The sequence below is a fragment of the Ictalurus punctatus genome, chromosome 13 (genome assembly GCF_001660625.3).
Source record: "Ictalurus punctatus breed USDA103 chromosome 13, Coco_2.0, whole genome shotgun sequence".
Classification (NCBI taxonomy): domain Eukaryota; kingdom Metazoa; phylum Chordata; class Actinopteri; order Siluriformes; family Ictaluridae; genus Ictalurus; species Ictalurus punctatus.
Window position 1 is genome coordinate 4,334,803 of NC_030428.2, and position 16,230 is coordinate 4,351,032.

The 16,230-nt window shown below is 38.5% G+C and overlaps 1 protein-coding gene across 2 annotated transcripts in view; it reads left to right on the plus strand.

Annotated features, from left to right (window-relative positions):
• The first annotated feature begins 2,754 nt into the window (after positions 1-2,754).
• scn4aa (sodium channel, voltage-gated, type IV, alpha, a) overlaps positions 2,755-16,230 on the plus strand; it is a 39,336-nt gene continuing 25,860 nt past the window's right edge. The window contains exon 1 of one of the 2 annotated variants that reach the window (XM_017484408.3): positions 2,755-2,893. The gene's annotated coding sequence lies outside the window, so the exon portion shown is untranslated. The remainder of the gene's footprint in view (positions 2,894-16,230) is intronic. The other variant, XM_047159637.2, reaches the window with a different exon arrangement.

Consider the following 16,230-nt stretch of genomic DNA (forward strand, 5'->3'; position numbering starts at 1 on the left):
TGGGGAACTCACACTGAATCAAACACCGGATCCCAGTATGATTCTCCCTTCGCTCTCCTGCTGCATCCATGTTGTAGGCGAAGTGCAGTTAAGAGCTTTATTGAAGAGAGAGGCAGACAAATTCAAATCGAAAGGTAAAATACGTGGTCATAAACAGGCAATGGTCAGCCGATTGGCAAACAGGGTATACTAAACAAAAACAAGAATCAGAAACATGCGGACGTAAACAGGATCAAAAAACATGGATCTGCTCACTCCAGTGCTCAGCACAAGGGGAAATCCATGACAATCATCAAGCATGTTTAATATCCACTGGTTTCACTTCAGCCCCAGTAGCACTCTGCTTACACATCTGGTAAAGGACATTTGTCCAAAACATTATTTAATTGGAAACTTTGTCAATTAATATAATTTATAACCCATTCCGTTCACACTTGATATAGTAGGCAGTACATGTAATCGTCTGTCCTCCCCAGACGTGATCTAGAACTTGCAAATGCCTTGATGGAAAAGTGGGCTAACATCTCACAGCAAGAACTGACAAATCTGGTGCAGTCCATGAGAATGAGATGCACTGTGGTGCTTAAAGCAACTGGAGGGCACAACAGATATTGACTGTTACTTTTGATATTTATGACACACACACACCCCCCCCCCCCCATTTGTTCAGGGACTCATTACTCCATTTCTGTTCATCAAATGTATGTTAAACTTGTTCAGTTTATGTCTCAGTTGTTGACATTTTAAAGAAATTTGCTGTAAATAAAAACATTTGAATGTGAGAGGATGTTTCTTTTATTATTGCGAATATGAATTTCTGTATCCTTCCTGACAGCTAAAACCAATCTGGTCATTTTCATGTTTTTTTTTTTTTTTTGTCTTTTGCACCATTCTGTGTAAACTCTAGACTGTTATGTGTGAAAATCCCAGGAGATCAGCAGTTTCTGAAATACTCAAACCAGCCTGGTTCCTGGAACCAACATCCATGTCATGATCACAGTTACAGAGATCACACTTTTTCTTCATTCTGATGTTTGATGTGAACATTACCCGAAGCTACTGACTTGTTTCTGCATGATTTTTTATTTTATTTTATTTTTTTTTGCATTGCATTGCATTGCTGCCACATGATTGGCAGATTAGATAATTGTATGAATGTGCAGGTATACAGGTGTTTGTAACAAAGTCGATGGGGAGTCTCAGTAGGACATGGACCATAAAGAGCTTTGAAAAAAAAAGGCCATTTTAATTTTGAGGGCTATAGGCATTGACATGTTGTCTGGTACCAAAAGATGGCGCTGCTACATACAGCATGTGACATAAAGTTCTTAATTATTGCATGTTCTGATGCAGTACTGAGTCAAGAGACTGTTATGCATTATTTTATGCAGGCCTAGGCTATATTTCACACTCTGATCACTTACACATTTGAACGTCACTAATTTATTTTCAAGAGAGAGAAAGAGAGAGAGCGAGAGAGAGATATTACAACTAGGTTTGTCATTTTAGCTGTTATTTATCTATTATCTATTATATATATCAGCACCAATGCCACCAAAATAGACAATTTCCTAAAATAGGGCCTACAGTAATATTGTTTTTAATAATTACCAGTATGCTGAATAATGGCATAAATGATGAAGAATTGCCAGTGTAGACTTGTGTAGAGTGTTAGACTTGTGGAAGCTCGGGATTACAATTTGGTGTGTTTTTGTTACAGTGTTGCATATAAAAAAAAAAATTAAAAGTTCCACTCATTAATTAAAGATTTTTAGACTCGAGTAATTATATGGCTATTACAACTTGCAGTCTAAAACCATCAATAAATAAATCATGCTTAACCCTTTCATGCATAGTGTCCACACTTACGCTCAGTCAATTTAAGGCTCTTTTTTTTTTAAGTTTTAGGAAAATATAAGATGTAAATCAACTCCAGATGACTTGAGTGCATTACTGTAAATTAACATAAACTTCTGTTTATTTGTCACTCTCAAACTTTATTAACATTCTACATTAAAATAAGATGTCAAAATGTTTTGTGCCAGACTCCACTGATCACCTTAGATTAAAACAAACAAACAAACAAACAAATGAACGGGTATGTTTGTTTTAATTTTTAAAAATTTTTTTGCATCATTCAGCAGTCCTAAACTGTGTAAATTTGTATGCTCAGAAACAATATTTTCTAAAAATGTTGTCTTCAACCTGAATGTATTTTTTTTTTCAACTTTCATACATCATACAGAATTCATACAAGGGGAAACTATATGAAAATATAAAGCAATCTGGATATATCTCTCATGCTTAAATTCTCATTTTTAATGGTGCTGAGGAACTGAGGTGTGACGCGTGCACAAATTTGTTATGAAGGTGCCTGAAGGACTGTTAGTAATTAAACAGAGCTATACACCTGCTAAATTTGGTAACTACTCAACACAAAAATGATAAGAGCTATAAAGTTTTTATTTTTATTTTTTACTATAATACAAACAGAAGGACAAATTTGGTTCCTATATTTGTGAGTGATTCTTATGATTCTTGTAATGAAAGTGTCCTTAAATGTTTACTGTGAGATTAAAAATAAATAAATAAATAATAACAACAACAATTACTTTATTATTTCTTAATTTCTTAATTTCTTAATTTATTATTATTATTATTATTATTACCACTGGTAGTGTACTGTTTTGCCATGTTATTTAGTAAAATGCTCCACTACCTGAGGCGACTCTCAGGTTTCACTCAAGCTGCTCCTGCGTCAGCAGCAGCTGTGAAGGAGATTGCTGTGGCCTCGAGAAGACGACAGTAAAGACTTTAGCTGAGAGCTTTTAAAGAAGACCAAAAGGACTAGTACATCTTAAAGCCCTGTGGAAATATTAATCAGGTGTGCAAGGTAAAGTAACTGCTGCTGACTCACCATTTGTTGTGATGGGAATGCGAACAATTTAGGTAAAGTTCCCACGACCTGAAGCATAATGGCTCAATACTGGAACCTAGTTAATTGTTCATTATTATTTAATTGTATATTACTGTGATTAATATTCATTCATTACTCTTCATTGTGTACATATAAACAACTGAACAGCTTTCTTTCATTCTTTCTGTGATTAATCAATTAATACGACTAGAACAAAGCTAAATCAACTTTGCCAAGCAACAGAACCTTTTTTATTTGGGGCACGTACACATCTGAAAATATTTTCCCCCTACCTTTCTCTGTTCAGTGAAACCTGAACATGTATGCATACGTGTATATTTGTCCCAGAAGGACTACATTTGCCATGATGGTTTTTAATTACATGCTTGGGAGAGATCCATAAAATGGGATAAATTCACTCATTAGAGAGATTAAATTGCTAATGCCATCTCTCACTTTGTCTCGTTCTCCTGTAGACACACTCACACACTCTTTTATTCTTTGACACCACTTTTGCACATGTTAGGTTAAGGAAGTACCCTTTTAAGCCCTGACACTACTCAGTGTTGGGCAGACTTGGTGTATGCTGTGTACCAGTTGGAGTGTGTTCTACTGAAGTCCATATCTTTTTCCCATCGCCTGAGGCAGGCTGGTGTTAAAAATAGTTTGTGTCTTCATTTTAAGGCTTGATTGATGCTGTTGGAAGTGCTCAGTTGTACCCCACCATTCCTCCACTGTTAATCCACATTGCTCTAGTCAGCGGTGTTGGATGATTTTCTTGTGGCTGCACTTAAACCCAATCGCCCTCTTATTGCAAATCAGTAATATACAAGACAGGAGCATCCTATTATACAGTCTGACCAAACTACTGAACAGAGAGGCACTCACGTAGTGGACTGGAGTTTATTTTCTTATGTACATTATGATTGTCTTCTATTGTACATATAGTGTAAGTACTGTGAAAATTATATAAAGAGATTGTTGTCTATTCAGATTGACAGATTGTTGTGTCTGTTTGTGTTTTTAAAATACACATTTTACATGACACTTGTTTTAATAATGTTTAAGCTGAAAGCAGAGGAATATGCTGGATTTCTCTCTAATAGTTAATCAGTGGTAAAGAGTGGAAAAGAACTGACACTCAGTATAATAAAAAACTGGATTTGTAAGGATGGAAGTAGGCTTTACAGTTTATAATGTCGTCTCTTAGTGTGAGCATGTGTATGTGTGCTAAAGCATTGAGCATCACATGCTCTTGGACACAGAAGGTGTTGGTTTTGGATTTCTTGCACTGGGGACACGTGTGATCAGAGGCGAGTCGCTACTCCTTTCTCAGCCTAATGTGGGCAAAAGGTTGAAAACCTTAAAATCTCAGGTGGCCAAATGGCTTTATCCTTTCCATTATTCTCATATTAATTTCAGTATCATAATAAGCAGCAAGGAAACATTAAGGACTTCATAAGCAAAGATCATAACATTCACTGGTGCCTCAGCAGGGTATGGAAACTCAGGTTATTTTCTCCATATTAGTTTTTGAGGTTTATGGGTTTGTGATAATAGAATATGAAAATAAATAAAATTAAAATTATTATTAATATTTAAATTAAAATATTTTTACCCTAGTGTCATGATTAATGGTGTCAATAATCCAGTGCTGTGAATAAACATATTTTTTCTTCCATTCCTGTATAAAGATCTTGCCCCATCTCATATAGTCTCAGTGGTTTGTCTCATTGATTGAGCTTTAAAGGGTATTTGGCAAACTGGGTGAAATTTAGATTTTTAAACTTTAAATACAGCTACAAGGTGTAAAATCCAAAATTAGATTGCTTTTTTTGTCATAGGAAAATGGTGGTTTAGCCAGTGTGAAGCAATTTTGTTGCTCATCATCTGTGTAGTGAACTACTAATTGTGTGGTGGTACAGGAAGAACTTAGCTAGTTAAATACGTCATGATTTAACTCATTGCCTTGCAAGGATGTTGTGAACTTAAATTTTAAAATTGGAATTTAAATGTGTAATGTGATGAAGTGTGCCAGCTTTAGAAGGTGTCACTCAGTGTGACACTGCCTAGCATACAGCGCATAAACACACACTGCAGCGGATACAAATTATTTGTGTAATACTGTCAGTAATTTGGGGCTGCAACAGTTCCAGTTCAGCTTATTTTAAGGACAACAATGCAGACAATACCAAAACGTGAAGCAGGTAAAAGTCAAAAACAGGTGAGGGTAAGGCGATGTGCAGTCGACTAGGCAAAGCTAAACACAAGATTTAAAAACCGGCAGAGAATTGAAAACTAGGATATTCAACACAGTACAAAATGCTAGGTAAAGTCAGATGTGCTAGGACAAACTGAACATTTACTTCACAAACTTTCAGTGAATTAGAGTCTCTTTTATGTGCATGTGAGATAGGAACAGGTGTGTGTGATCAGAAATCTGGTGTTTGGGAGTGTGTTAGTGGTGGTGAATTCTGGGATGTATTCTTCGGGGTGGCCATATTTGTAGGCCAAGGTGTTTTCTGGGTATTGGAGTCTGTGGATTGCATGGACCTGACAGAACTCCTCCCCCACTCCCAAAAGCGTCAACTCTGGGAGCACAATGTTTATGAGGCATTGTGTCATGTGCAAGAATCCAATTCTGTTCCTCTGGGCCATATCATTCCCATTCTATAAGGTACTCCAGTCAACTATTTCTGTGCCTGGAGTTGACTGGATTTTACCAAATGTATGTAGACTGACCTTCAATGTTGAGTGGGGCAGGAGGACTGGTAGGTGGGATGTTTGTGGCCAATGGTCCTGGAATGACTAGTTTCAATTGAATGACATGAAAAATAGGTACCATGTACCATTGTCATAGAAGGTCTACTTTGTAGGTGAAGGGTTTGATTTGTTTAAGCACTTTGTATGGGCCGATGTACCTGTGGTTAAATTTTTTGCATGTTTGGGATTACCTGAAATCTTTGGTGGCCAGCCATACTCAATCTCCCAGTTGGTAAGAAGGGTTTTCTCCATGATGACAATCAGTGTTTACCTAGTGGGCTTGGGCCATCTGTTCGAATCTTAATGGGTGCTCTCCCAAACCTCTTCACTCCTACAGAACCAGTAATCCACAGTTGCTGAGCCAGTGGGCTTAGCGTTCCAGGGGAACAGAGGAGGTTAATAGCTGAGTACACACTGAAATGGTGTCAATTGGGTGGAGGAATGTCGTAGGATGTTCTGGGAGGTATGACCCAGGGCAGGAACTTATTTGCCTGATTTGCCCACTCTACCTGACCGTTCAGCTGTGGGTGATAGCCGGAGGTCAGACTTATTCACCTAGAAGTGAATTGGGGGCCCCAATCACTGACGATGTCCTAGGGGATTCCGAAGTACCTGAATATGTGGTTGAATAAAAGTTCTGCCATCTCGAATACAGTAGGTAGACTGCGCAATGGAATGAGACACAGGCACATAGAGAATCTAACCACAATGACCAGAATTTTAGTATGACCTAAGGATTCTGGCAGGTCAGTGATGAAATTGACAGCGATGTGGGACCAGGGCCATTTGGGTGTGGGCAGTGGTAGGAGCTTGCCGACTGGTAAAGTTCTGGGTACCTTAACTTTTACATGGGAGGTGCAGGAGGACATGGCTCAGTGTACATCAGCTCTCATGTGGGGCCACCAGTATTTAGTTTGCAGAAGGTGATAGGTACGTTAGATAACTGTGTGACCTGTGGCTATGGAAGTGTGAGCCCATGTGATAAGCATTGTTCAGAAGTTAGCTGGCACAAGCATTCTGTTTGGGAGCAAGCAAGGGGAAATTTGTGCAGCAGTAGGTAGGCAATGGCTTGATCAACCTCTCAGTCCACGCACCCACGAAAAAGGATGGTGGGAGGATAGGCTCTATATTGCCCTCTCGTGGCTTCTCAGTATACATTTGAGAGAGTATGTCTGCTTTCATTTTTCTGGAGACAGGTCAGTAGGATAGGGTGAACTGGAACCTGGCAAAGAAGAGGGACCAGCAAGCTTGGCGGGGATTTAGACGTTTAGCAGTTCAGAGGTACTCCATGTTTTTGTGGTCTATGAAAATAACAAACAGTTGCTTAACTCCCTTCAGCCAGAAGTGCCACTCCTCCAATACTAGTTTAACTGCAAGCATTTTTAAGTGCAAGTGTTTTTAATTGTAGTTTTTCTCTACTGGGGATAGTTTTCTTGAGAAAAAGGCCACTGGGTGTAGCTTTGGTCTTTCCCAAAAAAGTTGAGAGAGAACAGCTCCAACCCCTGTTTCAGATAAATCCATTTCTACAACAAAGCTCTTGGAGGGGTCAGGGTGCTTGAGGATGGGTACGTTGATGAATGCTGTTTTGGGCTGCTGGTGGGCTGTTTGTGTTGATGGATTCCAGGCCAGGCACTTTGCCCCCTTCTTGAGCAGTGACATCAGCGGGTGTGTGACAGAGCAGTGAGGATGCAGTGATGGTCAATGAAGTTTGCCACTGCTCTGGAATCTGTTAATGCTGTCAAGACAGAAGGCACACCTGATTGTTGTGACCTGAAACAATAGGGATTGGTGAAAAGTTGATTGGGTTAAACTGAGGTGGAGTGGATGGTGGAGCTCCCATTCGAGGACGACCCTGGTCTGGATCTGCTGCGAAGCGGGCAAGACCTAATGACATGATCGGGGCTACCACAGTAGAAGGAGCAGTGCTCATGGTGTCTTCTTTCTATTTTCTCTTCATCAAGCTTGGTGCACTCTAGTTGCATTGGTTCAGGAGGGGTGTCTACTAGCAGAAAGCTTCCTGTTTCTGGACTGGGGCAACGGCTGTGCAGCAGATGATCTAGGCAGAAAGTGAGGTCAATCAGGGAGTTGAGGGAGGGCAGCTTGTCACAACACCATCTCTGTGAGGACTTCCAAGTTCAAACCATTGCAGAACGCAGGTTTTGGTGCTTTGGTGTTCCAACTGCTACCAGATGCAATGGCATATTCTGCTACCGGGAACCTTGAGACATCGTCGGAAGAAGCTCTCCTACCTCCTTGCCTCGGGTGAATGATCAAACACATAGCAGAATAAATCAGTAAATAGTTCATATGAGGTAGTAGCCTCGCCGCCTTGCTCCCACATTGCTGTAGCCCACTTCAGCACTTTTCTGGTAAGTTCATGAAGCACACTCTGCAGTGTGATTCAGATATTCCATAATGCTTATTAAAATACAGAGAGCATTGCAGGAGAAATCCCTTATAGACCGATGCATCACCTAAATACTTGTCTGGTGCTGACTTTGGAGTGCTAGGTGTCTGGGTCGAGGGACGGAGTGATGCGGTGGAGGCAAGAGCTTGGAAGAGGAGGTTGACCTTAGTGTCGGGGTCAGCGAGATGCTGTTGTTGCCCTCCCATAAGCGGTCTTTCAACTGAAAGAGCATAGTGCAAATCTGGCTCTCCTCCTGCATCCATAGTGGGTGAAGTAATCTGTCAGGAATTTGGGGCTGAGACAGCTGCAGTTGCAGTTGTTTTAATGACAACAATATAGACAATACCAAAATGTGAAGCAGGGTCAATGCCAAAAAACAGTCAAGGGTCTGGCGATGAGCAAACAGAATAAACTAGGCAAAGCTAAAGACGAGAGTCAAAAAAACAGTCAGAGAATCAAAAACCAGGATATTCAACACAATACAAAAGGCTTAGAAAAGTCAGATGCACTAGGACAAACTGTGCAATTACTTTGCAGACTTTCATTGAATAAGAGCCTCGTTTATGTGCATGTGAGATTGGGGAGAAATGTGTGTGATCAGAGCGGGTGAGTGGCGGTGGATTCTGGGGTGCATCGGGAGTGGATAACACACATTTGTAAGCAGTGTGTTTTGGGAATTCATAGATTGCGTGGACCTGACACATACATGTCATTTTTCATGTGCATGTGGGCAGTAATTTGAATGTTACTCAAATAATGCCATGAATAATTTGAAAAGTAATTTTGGTTGAAATGCCCATCCCTAGTAGAAATTGTGTAATGTTTTTTAAGGTCACCTAAAATTCTTTTTACATTGTATCAGAAATTGCTCAATGTGGCAGTTACACGAAAATGAAACTATACATCATAAAAAGGCAGAGAATTTTCTATACTTTTATTTATGTGTTTCTAAAAACCTTTTCCTATGCAGAAACCTAATTCTCTAACTATATAGAATGCCTCTAACTGACCTATTGTTCCACAATGCAGAAGACGTTGACAAAATCACAGACCCATGCATGGAATTTGTAGATTAAGGTAGGATTATTAGAAGACATTTTGAACACATTAAATATTTTGACCAATGTGGATATCCGATATCTGTATATTTATATTTGGTGTTTATTTTTTATGAAACACTGAAACACTGCAGAAATCTAGTCTTGCTTCACTGACTTGTCTTGCTTCACGCACCCAAGCATGTCTACACACACACACGCACGCACACACGCACGCACGCACGCACGCACACACACACACACACACACACACACACACACACACACACACATACACACACACACTCACTCTGAGGGGAAACAGAAACAACATCGCTCTTACTCTTGATCTCTGGCCAGTTGTTTATGACTTTTACACGACCACTATCAGATTGTCAGTGAGGGGAGTCTGTCCAAGCATAAATCAGCATCCAACATAACCTCAGTTTCCACAATTCTTTTCCAACTGTAAAAATTTGGAACTTTTGCTCAGTTTGATCACATTTGACTGCTTAAAGCAGGCCTTGCAGTCACTGTACCTCTGTGCATTCTGTATATTTATACTATCATATAGAATAACAGAGGCTACGAGAAAGTAAATGAAGGTGCAGATTACTGAAGAAAGCAAGTCTGGAGATGTCACCAGGCCACAGGAATGAATTCTGTTATTTGTGCTGTAGATTATTTGCTCACCATGTGCAACATGCCAGGCATGGCTCAAAGTGCTTTTTGGGGAGGGACTCATTAAGGACTGATACTGTTGACATGGTACAAAGGAGGACTAGTTGTGTAAGGAGGATTATTTTAAGATGCCATAAACACATTTGGTGGCATTAGCCATATCTTTTTGCCAATTATAATTAAGTATAATTTTGGCTTGGGCTATGCTGACTTTTTGTATATTATGTAATGTGTCCATCTTAAGTAACTCATGAACTTTGTACCTATATCCCTAGGAATTTCTAGGACTTGAAAACAATAGATAACTTTATCATCTTAAGTACTGTTCAGATGGGATACATTTTCCAGACACAAGCTCATTAAGTAATGTAGGAGGAGGTCAGTAATGATTATAACTAGTTTGTACAGGGTAAGACATTTCAGTGTACATTACAGAGACTGGAGTGTCTACACAGTGTATGCATTGGAGGTCTACTTGTCTCCTCACAGTGAAGGATCATAGCAAATTAATACAAAGTTATCTATTCTGGTATTTATTCTTTATCCCCCCTCCCCCTCCCCCACTCCCAAGCATATTAAAAAATAAAATGGGATTTTTTTTTAATGGTACAAAATATAATTGGGCATCCAATAATGTACCTGGCCACAGCACCAAAGTTGCTTTCACCTGTTTGTGAAACACTTGCTGGCAGGTTTGGTTGTTTAATGAAGCATTAAATTTTTTATAATATTCAAATAATAATACTACCACCCACATATGAATGAAAAATAAGATGTATGGAAGAAAGCCTTGTGTGTAGATGTGCGGTGTGTATGGATGTGCACAATTTAAGATGTTTAACAGTCTAAACTGAAAAGTCTCCTTCATATGGAAAGAGGAAATATATCTTTCAGCTCTAATGAACGTTTGATTTTAAGCTCAAATTTGAAAGCTTTTAAAGCTCAACCACTGAGACAAAATGCTGAATGAGTGGAAAGAAGCATATGGTTTGTACATGCACGTAGGAAAAGCATATTCATTTCACAGCACAGAATTATTTACACATTTTCGGTGACACTAGGCTAGAAATACAGCATAGTTTTAGTGGTAAGACAGATAGTCATGATACATTGATGAGGATGGTGCATTTTTGTATTAAATGGAGATCCAGAATCCTGCCTCCAGAAAAATAACCTGCTGAGTGTCTTTTCTAGCTGCATCCAATTTGCCGTCAGGAACTCAAGGACCAGGGCTGTGAACCTTTGACTGAGAGTAAAAGCACTGCTTCTTTGCTTTCTTACATGGAATGCTGCATGTCAGTTTGTTTTAGTTAGGTTTCTGTTGCTGCTAGTTTCAGTACAACTGCACTATATGTGATTTATAATACATGCCCTAATGGTCCTGAAAGTGTAATACTATGATGTTAACAGCATGGTAAAAGCATGTTTCTGTCTTTCTCTTGTCAACAATGAAGGTATAGTGCCCCATCTTGCCATAATGTGGTTTTCCCTATGAAAATTTGGTATTAATAAACAGATGTGCAATTATATAGCTAATAAACAGAAAAATCAAGGACATGTGATAGTATGTTATTAAGCATCTGAAAGGAAATTCTCTTATATCATGTACTCTCATATTATGAACTGTATTAAGACACCTTGGATATGGGGAATACTGGGTTATAGTTCCTGTTTGTGTGTCTCTGTGCTATCAAATACCTATGATGAACGTATTCATTTAATTACGTCTTTAAATAAGCTGATCAACTGCCATCTTTAATATAGCTGACACATGTAGACTTATTTTGTAGTATGACCCAGTGCGCTGTGTGTTTTGTCATGTGTGTTTTGCTTCATAGCTATGTGTATAAATACTCTTGTTTTGCATGAATAAACTGGGAAGTCTCTGTGAATAGCATGTGTCAGTGTATGTTCATTTAGACTCCTCCAGGCACGCCTGAACTCTCTGTGGTAAATCACACATGCTAGCTCATAGCAGCACAGAACTAAGAGTAAAGTTAATAGAAGTAATTGTAAAACAGGCTGAAAGGGCTGACAGAGATCTGAAGACATAATCTGAGATTCCTGAGATACTTGGAAATCTAACAGCATCATTAACTGTTTTGTTTTGCTCTCTTAGGATTGGCGTTTGATTTCATTTTTTTCTTTTGTCCAACCTTTGCAGCAAAATCCCAACATTTCATTTCCCCTTTGACTCTTCACTTCATTAAATAAAAGGGGCTTCTTGCTCAGTCATGCAATCCTTAAATGTTTAAAATGAGCATTCTGATTTGCATGATCTATATCATGAAGTGTTTCCAAGAAGCCCCTAGTCTGATACCATTTTTCAGACGTGTATTTTAAGGATCAGGGAGAAATGAGGCCCCAGAATACAAGGAAATAAAATGTAAGAAGGGGGAGGTGTTAATGTCTTGTCATATGCTGTTCACTGCCATGCCTCCTTAACCAGCCACCCCAGAATGGCATGGTGAAGTCTAATAGTGGTGGGAAAATGGCAGAGAGTATCCTTCATCCTTGGCACAAGCTTCTTAAACAGCAATAGGAGACAGACCAGGCAAACAGACTGGTTGGGAGGGGTACAATTTAGACCTTTTTTGGGAATGGGGATCTGGATGGAAAGTTGATGTGCTTGCTCATACATTTGTGCAAGATATAGTGTGTCACTGAACATATTATGGGTTAAATTGGCATGCTGACCAGTTTGTCGTTGTGATGTTAATCAAATAGTATAGATTATGGGAGACAGGAATAAGCTAAGTCATCGCTCCTCTGTAACTCAATGCCCAACTGTGATGGCCCATGGCAGCTGGGAGGCCATCGTATCTGTCTGTAGGTGTATGTGTGTCATGTTAGTTTCTGTGTATAGGAGTGATACTGAGTGTGTGCCTACCCTCTAAAGAAAGATAGAAGCCTTCTGAAGGTGTGTGTGCTTTTAAACCCCACACCCTTAGGTTATGTACATGTATGCTTGAACTGACACTGTCTTAACTTAATACCTTCAACACAGTCTTTGCCATGCCTCAGCGTACTGCACTCCCTTTTATTTGATTAATTAAATTAGCTTAGGTCTCCTTTCATTTTCATGCATATTCTCCTGTTTGGGTCATTGCCTCATTAAATATAACAAGATGCAGACTTGCATAAGGATGCAAAATAGTGTGCAGTATACTTTCTTGTTCATACAGTATACTTCTGTATTCAGAAAGCTGTTACAAATTTGATAAGTCAACTATATAGTAGTGAACTTTGGTATTAATAGGCTTTGTGTGATTATCAAAACTTAGTAGCTACTAAGTAACTCTGGTGTGCGTCAGTGTATCATTAGTACTGTGGGAAAGTCCTGCTACCACTACTAATACCACTTTCAACCTCCCTCTACACTTTGTCATTACCCTGACACTTTTATAGTGTGTTCACTGTTCAAGGATTGGACTGAAGTGTGTTGCAGAAGAGTAGCTAAGTGAGGTATCAGGTTTTAATAGGTCATGGTGCACGTATATCCGAGCTTAATATATTACTTAAGGCACACGTAATGAAGGCTAAATTGTTCGTTATGTTTGAAGTATTACACTTAATATCTCGCAGTGTCACTGATGACACAATGTTAGTGCACAACATTTACAGTAACATCTTGGTTAACATCCAGTAATCTTAATGAATACGCTGCGGTGCTGGATAGTACGTCGTAATCAGTGTTGCGTAAGTTACTCAAAAGAAGTAATCCACTACAGATTACTAATTACTACTTTAAAATTGCAATTTGATTACATTACTGATTACTGCATGTAAAACATAATCAGATTACTAATTACTTTACTTTCAATTTAAGTTCCTTTCAATTTAAGTTGCTTTCAAAACCTACAAAAAATACACTACAAAGTGAAACTCATAGTTCTTAGTGCGTGTCAATGTATGACATGATCAGAAAAAGTTGGAGTTCTCATAAAACTTGCTTCGGTGTTGTTACTGTTTGTAGGATGACCAGACCGATAAAATAGTTTGGTGTCGCCAAGGGGAGGCACAACTAAGCTATCATTGTATGGGTTTAGCTGCTACAGTGCGATGCAAAGTACATTAATGGGGGATTTGACTCGACGCCAAAACTTCCGCTTTACTGCTCCTCACTTCCGTGTAAAATTTTAGCAGTGCAGAGATTACATAGATTACAAACTGCAGTTTTGTCGTCATTCCATACAAGAGACATCTTCTTTACACACAGCATGAAATCGATGTGTTGTTTATTGACAGGATATAATCAGATGTTTTTAAACTATCTAGTGGGAAAATAGCCCTTTTCCTGCTAGATAATTTAAAAACATCTGATTAAATTATGCATTGGTGCATCTCTAGCGTATATCCATTTAGCATTTGGCAGAATTGAGAGACTGTCAGCCAATAAGACATGAGTGTTCCCATGTATTTTCCTGTAAACTCTGTCTGATTGGTCTTGCCTCCATTCACTGAAGATACAAAATTACAACACCGCCGTCTCCTTTTACTGATGTTCAGTGAAATAGTGTTAAACTGCTCCAAGTGGAGAATTGTTCGAGGCTAAAGAAAAAAATCTCCAGGGCTACAGCGCCCAATGCCCAGGCCGGGTTACGCCCCTGGCAACCGTGCAAAACGTGATTTATTTTAAAAATGCAAATTTTTTAATGTTTTCCTAAAAAATAAATTTGTAATGCAAGTAACGTAATTTTATCGGCATCAGTAACTGAAATCAAATAATGAAAATTTTAAATGTAATGCAATACATTACTGTGTTAACAGAAAAAGTAATTAGAATACAGTATACCCAACTCTGGTTATCATTTAGTTAACCTAGAGCTATATCATCAAAATGTCCTGCAAAGAAAGGATAAATGAATCTTTAATTAGCCATATGTATTTCATAGAAATACACAATCAAATATGTTTTAACTACAGTAACAGTATTTTTAAATGTTTGTGGAGCAGAGCTGAGAGTTTGCCTTCCTTTCAAAGCATTGGATGGCTCTAGGCATAGTAGGGAGATGGATATCATGAAACTTTATACCACAATGTATACTCTTATTTTTTCTGTTTAAGTGTCAACAGGTGTAAAGTTGAAAAGTAAAAAAAAAAAAGTTTTTTGTTCTGAATGGTGAAATACAAATCATGTACAATATTCTGCAATACTCTATAGAATTCTCATGAATAATTTTCTCACCTTTGTCATTTTGTTGTATGATGGCTATTAGTTAAAACTTTAAGCTTTTCCCTTGCACATGTCTCTCTCTGTGATTCTCTGTGCCTTTGTTACTATGTATAAGGGTTGACGTTGCCTCTCTCCATCTCACTCTGTTCAGTGACTAGTTGCTGTTACATTATCTACTGTTTTTGTGTTACAGCAGCTGTGCATTTTTTTCTAGTTGGAGCAGTTGTAGATTCATGTCATGGTGTAGGTATAGCAAACAAAGGCCCTTTGTTTTCAAAAAATCTTCCCATCTTCATGAACAGTTTTTAAAAGAGCTCACATGAGCATGTCAACCCAGTGATAGTATCTTATAAACTGCTCAAGTCAAGTACCTCAAGTATAATATGAAGAGCATGCAGGCAGAAAAACACCTGCATGCCCAATGGTTTGTTCATTCATTCATTAATTCGTTCATTCATTCATTCATTCATTCATTCATTCATTCATTCATTCATTCTTTCATTCATTCAACTTCAGTAACTAGTAACTCCTTGTTAGGGTTGCACTTAGCCATACGTTGAGGTGTTGTAATAAAACAAAGTGAAATTCAATTGCAAACACGTTATTAAATAGGAAATTACAGACTATAAAGTAACTACCTGGTCCGTGGTTATCATAACGGAGTCCTAATACATTTATAAAACATACATAACTGCAATGGGTCTGTGCATTTCCAAAACAATGTATTTTTCTTGTCCACATGAAAACAGTGAACAGAGTTCTAAAATTTCTCCACTTTGAAGGGTGTTTTCATGTGAATAGGGTCAAAGTCTCCCCTTGCTCATGACTATGCGTGCTGAAACCTTGCAACAAGCTCGCATAGTGATATACAATGCAGTATTTGCAATAAATACCACCGTCATACAAGCCCTCCGTTCTTTCTCACCTCATACACATGTAGCCATACAGTTAACAGATTGTGACAACTTTCATAAGTACAGGTATCCTGTCCATTAAATCTAGGGATAGCCTCTTGTCATTGAATCTCGTGTCTTCTACCTCGGTGAGTGTATTTTTTTTAAATACAATTTTAGGTACCAGTCATAAGATAGTACTTTGATATGTCTGTCAGCTTCAAGTTGGCCTTTCCATGGTATCATCTGTAGCCTTATGAGTTATATATTATCATTTAAGAACAAGGGGTTCTCTATTCAACTGCAGTTTATATCCAATTCTAAATTTGTGAGGATTGAATTCACCATCAGATGGA